The sequence below is a fragment of the Protopterus annectens genome, chromosome 1.part1, assembly GCF_019279795.1.
Source record: "Protopterus annectens isolate FY-2018-M chromosome 1.part1, PAN1.0, whole genome shotgun sequence".
Classification (NCBI taxonomy): domain Eukaryota; kingdom Metazoa; phylum Chordata; order Ceratodontiformes; family Protopteridae; genus Protopterus; species Protopterus annectens.
This window is the reverse complement of record NC_056726.1, coordinates 1,560,414,688-1,560,421,021: the sequence shown is the minus strand read 5'-3', so window position 1 is coordinate 1,560,421,021 and position 6,334 is coordinate 1,560,414,688. Positions and strand designations below refer to the sequence as shown.

The 6,334-nt window shown below is 40.2% G+C and overlaps 1 pseudogene; it reads right to left on the bottom strand.

Moving 5' to 3' along the window:
- Nucleotides 1–5,730: 5,730 nt before the first annotated feature.
- On the bottom strand, nt 5,731–5,853 carry LOC122817388 (annotated as a pseudogene).
- Between the last annotated feature and the right edge of the window lie 481 nt (nt 5,854–6,334).

Here is a 6,334-nt window from a genome sequence, read left to right as displayed (position 1 = left end):
CACAGGTGGATTATATCTTATGTTGGAGGGCCAGTTTGAAGGAGATTGGAGACTGTAAAGTGGTGACCGAGGAAAGTGTAGTTAGGCAGCATAGGATGGTGGTTTGTAGGATGATGTTGATGATCAAGAAGAGGAGTGTAAGGGCAGCACCAAGGATCAAATGGTGGAAATTGAAAAAGGGTAATTGTGAGGTTGAGTTCAGGGAAGAGTTAAGACAGGCACTGGATGGCAGTGAAGAGTTACCAAATAGCTGGGTAACTACAGCAGAGCTAGTAAGGGAGACAGTTAGAAAGGTGCTTGGTATGACATCTAGATAGAGAAAGGATGACAAGGAGACACGGTGGTGGAATGAGGAAGTACAGGAGAGTATACAGAGAAAGAAGTTGGCAAAGAAGAAGTGGGATTGTCAGAGAGATAAAGCAAGTAGACAGAAGTATAAGGAGATGAGGTGCATGGCAAAGAGAGAGGTGGCGAAGGCTAAGGCATATGAAGAGCTGTATGAAAGGTTGGGCAATAAGGAGGGAGAAAAGGACCTGTACCAATTGGCTAGACAGAGGGACCGAGCTAGGAAAGATGTGCAGCAGGTAAAGGTGATAAAGGATAATGAGGGAAACATACTCACAAGCGAGGCGAGTGTGTTGAGCAGATGGAAAGAGTACTTTGAGGGGTTGATGAATGAAGAGAATGAGAGGGAGAGAAGGTTGGATGATGTGGGGATAGTGAATCATGAAGTGCAATGGATTAGCAAGGAGAAAGTAAGGATAGCTATGAAGAGGATGAAGAATGGAAAGGCTGTTGGTACAGATGACATACCTGTGGAAACTTGGAGGTGTTTAGGTGAAATGGCAGTGGAGTTTTTAACCAGATTGTTTAATGAAATCTTGGAAAGTGAGAGGACGCTTGAGGAATGGAGAAAAAGTGTTTTGGTACCGATTTTATAAGAATAAGGGTGATGTGCAGAGCTGTAGTAACTACAGAGGGATTAAACTGATCAGTCACAGTATGAAGTTATGGAAAGAGTAGCGGACGCTAGGTTAAGAAGGGACGTGATGATTAGTGATCAGCAGTATGGTTTCATGCCAGGATAGAGCACTACAGATGTGATGTTTGCTCTGAGAGTGTTGATGGAGAAGTACAGAGAAGGTCAGAAGGAGTTGCATTGTGTTTTTGTAGACTTAGAGAAAGCATATGACAGGGTGCCTAGACAGGAGTTGTGGTATTGTATGAGAAAGTCGGGAGTGTCAGAGAAATATGTAAGAGTGGTACAGGATATGTACAAGGGTAGTGTGACAGCAGTGAGGTTTGCGGTGGGAGTGACAGATGCATTTAAGTTGGAGGTGGGATTACATCAAGGATCAGCTCTGAGCCCTTTCTTATTTGCAATGGTGATGGACAGGTTGACAGACAAGATCAGACAGGAGTCCCCATGGACTATGATGTTTGCAGATGACATTGTGATCTGTAGTGAGAGTAGGGAACAGTTGGAGGAGACCCTGGAGAGATGGAGATATGCTCTAGAGAGAAGAGGAATGAATGTCAGCAGGACTAAGACAGAATATATGTGTGTGAATGAGAGGGAGGACAGAGTAATGGTCAGGATTCAAGGACTAGAGGTGGTGAAGGTGGATGAGTTTAAATACTTGGGATCAATAGTTCAGAGTAATGGTGAGTGTGGAAGAGAGGTGAAGAAGAGAGTACAGGCAGGATGGAGTGGGTGGAGAAGAGTATCAGGAATGATTTGTGACAGACGAGTACCAGTAAGAGTGAAAGGGAAGGTCTACAAGAGGGTAGTGAGACCAGCTATGTTATATGGGTTGGAGACAGTGGCATTGACAAAAAGGCATGCGTTAGAGCTGGATATGGCAGAGTTAAAGATGTTAAGATTTGCACTGGCTGTGACGAGGGTGGACAGGATTAGGAATAAGTATATTAGAGGGTCAGCCCAGGTTGGAAGGTTTGGAGACAAAGCCAGAGAGGCAAGATTATGCTGGTTTGGACGTGCTGAGGAGGGATGCTGAGTATATTGGGAAAAAGATGCTAAGGATGTAACTACCAGGTAATCGGAAAAGAAGAAGGCCTAAGATAAGGTTTATGGATGTGGTGAGAGAGGACATGCAGGTGGTTGGTGTGACACAGCAAGATGCAGAGGACAGGAAGAAATGGAAACAGATGATCCACTGTGGCGACCCCTAACGGTAACAGCCAAAAGAAGATGAAATTATTAATTTTGTTTAGTACATTTCTGTGGAGGGATCCTGCTACTCTTTTGATTTTATTTTAATATATAGCTTTAGGGTTTTGGTTATAAGATATGCTGTCTTATTTTGTTCTTCTTCAGTAAAGAGAATATGCCCCATGCTTTAAAAAAGGACTGTGCAATGTACCTGATTATACTAGATGTCCTGTATTCCACAGTAGTTAATAGAATATTTTCCACTCTTTAAAAATGCGCTGTGCTATACATCTGGCTACACCCCCAGTCTTTAAAAATAACTGAGCTATGCACCTGATTATCCAGATGAGCTGTCTTCTAGGTTCTTTTCAATAAGTGACAGAACAGACCTAGTGGTATGAGAGCATAAAGGCACACATACTCCGTGCTCAGAATCACTGTAGACTATAATTTATCTGTACATCAATACACTGGGAGACTGTTTGGTACTAATGGTAAAGACAGTCTACAGCATAACAAGACTCTTAGAGCTTTGTGGATATCACTGCACATGCACTGCTCTGTGGAAAGACTGTCCTTTAATACCATGTCATTGCTGCATCCTGCAGTTGCTGTGGCATGGTTGCTGCTGCCTGTGTCCCCTTTGAGTGACACTACACCCCATCAGGTGTTCTCCTGCCACTCCTTATACATTCTGACTACACTGGCTACTGTTGGTTTTATGTCTCCAATGGATACTGAGGTTTCTTGCTTATGAATGTTATAGAAACATGCTATCTTTCCGCTGGTTAAATAAGCCAGGAGAAGCAGTGAGCATGCCTGGTAATCTGCACTGTGTTGGTTTGCCTGCGCCACCCTCTTCCATACTCTACTGGAGGTGTGTCTCTTGGAGGAAAACAGAACAACTGAACCTTCACAGCGGAGCCCCTACACATTGCTGCCCATTTTTTTAAATATGGCCCAAAGTGTGCATAAATATGTATAGTAAGCATGTTTTAGTTGTTGTTTATGGCAAACAGGCAACATTTGCTTATGCCTTATTCTGTTATTAGACATCTCCAAATGAACATTACACTGGTGATCTACAAATAAAAACTATATGATGACTCCTGACACTACAGCATATAAAAGTATATAAATCTGCTAATAAGACAGTGATGTCAGTAAGCCATCTAACCCACTATCAGGAAACCCTTTGTGATTGTTTTCCTGACCTTTGCCAGGGAAGTCTAATGTTGTATGCCCTGTGCAAATGCCTCTCCCTGCTCCTTTCTCAGGGCAGAAAAGCCCATCTTCCCTTGCACAGTGTCAGATGCTGAAGCCAGTAATCAAAGCCAGGTCAGCTGTGTGGTCATAAGGGCTTTATCCCTCTATACCATGGTATTTATTTTTAGTATTTTTCAATACAAAGGTTTGTTAAAAACATAATATAGGCACATAATAGAAAAAGCAACATAAATTGTTATTATGAAAATCATATTTAAGTAGTTAATGACAAAAACATTTTGGATCAAATGGCATATAAATAAAATATAGTAGTGGGGTGTGGGTATTTTCCCAACAGTGAGCTTTAAAAACAAAGGGTTGCATTTTAAAACACTTTAGCTTGGGGCACTCCTACCACTTCTGGTTCCAAAAAAGTGCTCCAGGAGTCCCAAAGCCATATACACAGCTGAACACTCCCAAAGCAGTGCTACATGTTCCAAAACAAAATCAGGCTCAACATGTGTTGACACTTAGGATTTTTCCACTAGTGTTAAAAAAGAATGGAAAAAAATTCTAAGTAATGATGTAGCCTGTTATATTCAAAGGACAAATTTAGAAGAGAAACAACTCCACCTGTAGCCAGTGTGCACACTGTATGTCTCTAGTATCAGTTCTACATAGTCATGGAGCTGTACTGCATGCAGAAGGAAACTGGCTGGGAGGGTCGGCTGAGGACCACGTACATGTGTAATCATTATTTGGGGATCATCCCTTCTGGACACCAGGGATGAGTTCACTTCATTTTATTCACTGAGGTCAGCATACTCCTCCTGCCATATGAGACGTGATTATGCCCGTGTGACACACTAATCTTATGCATGCATTCCTTCATCTGATATAAAACAACACTGGGAAAACATATAATGTCAGGTCACTTCTGCGGCTGCAAGGTGGATTCAGTATCATTCATGGTATGATAGGAGTAAATAATTAGCATCACTGCAGGGATCATGTCAGTCGCCCTGCTAGACAGGGGTCCAGGGAAGTAAATAGTGTGGGAAGAAATAGCCAGGGAATTGTTATGGCTAGGCTTGTATAGGCCCTAGGGCTGATAGCCTAGTACCAACCTATAAACCTAGAATATATCTGAATCACATTTCTTCTCCCTATTAAAACATGCAGTTCATTTAGCTGTGGCATTGGGATAGCATTGGGTTTGGTCCAATGTACACATCCCTGATATGATAAAATACTAGCAGCCGAGATTGAAGTTCACTACTGGAGTATAGTTACAAGGTTATTGCTTTCAGCAATACTACAGTGATTATTTTGGAAGTCAAGGCAAATATACCCTAGATGGAAACACTCAAGTTATTATATGTTGCAAATGTGCCTCTAGGGGTGAGCAAGGATGCCTGGATGAAATGCTCCTTACAAAATTGAGGGGGACATCCTCCACCATCATCCTATTCATGTCTCTCCCCTACACATTACCAGGTGTGTGCAACATGGACCGCGGAAACTAAAAAGAAGAAAAAAAAACTCAAACCACTCCTAATGGTGTGACAGACCCTCCCAACCAATTCTCAGCCCGGTGATGGGGAACACATGGACTGATTAGCCACATAGGGTGCTGATGATCAACAGCCAGTAGGGACAAAGATTGAAATAAAATGTACAAAGAATATAACATTATTGACCAATTCCTATCATTACAAACATATTATGCAACATTTTTATGTTTTCTTATCACATTTTGTTGTAAATATTTAGTTAGTTAAAAAGACTTTATGTTTATTCCTTTGTATGTGTCGGACTTGGTGGTAATGATGTACATGTCTCTTTGCAGTGACTGAGGCATCAGGCATATGTACATGCATAATATTATTGTGTAGTCATGTAATTAATGTAAATACTTTGATTTTGCAATACGAGCCATTAGATTGAATTTGGTATATTTTATAATATTTCCCTGTAACTTAAAACGAAAAGCTTCAGTGACACAGAAAAGATTCTAGAGCAAAGTGACACAGTAATTCTTAATGCTGAATAATCAATCAAAATATAAGTTGTATATTTGAGACGAGTTTTGAACATGTACGTTCTATGCTATAATTTAACTTTAAGTAAATGAAAATAATTTCCCTGCATTCACTCTCACTTTAGTGCATACAAGCCAAAACATGTTACGTTCCATGCTAAAATTACAACTTTTCAGGGGAAAGTACTGGTTTGTTATGGTCACTCTTATTTTGATCTAGATAAACCAAAACTTCTACCAATTAAATAAGAAAAAAACACTGCTTCAAACTACTTTTTTACAGCTACAAAAAAATAAATCAATGGAGAAAATCAGACAGAGTCATTATAGGGAGTTAAACCCTACAAACCAGAGCAGTTTAATCACCCACTCATCAACTCTAATCATCATGATTTCTTACTTTGAAACAAGTAAGAATTAACCAAACTGATGAACACCAAAAACCTATTCTAAGAGCATGTTAGATGTCTGGCACATATTGTTAACGATGTGGGGAGACAGTGTGTCTTGCATCATACACCAGACATGATGAAATACTTTGCATTACAAACAATAATGTTCTTTAAATCTAAATGTTCTTCATCAGCACAGTACATATGCCATTGTTATGACTACTTTTCAGGAGTTCCCATAATACACTGAGAAGCATGCCCTTTGAGGGATTTATGCTGTTAAAAAGGAATCAGCACTAGTCATTATAGCACTATCTGTTATACACTTGGACCACAGGAGCAGTGCTTGTTTAAATAAATTAGGGTCACTGACCACAGTCAGGGACACTGATTTTCAGTTTTCCAAAAATGAAATTGCATTCCCATTTTTAGGCACAATTAAGATAAAAGATTCAACCAAATATCTTGCAATTACAGTCTTTCAAAACAAAAGAGACTTTTATCAAAATAATATACAGGATA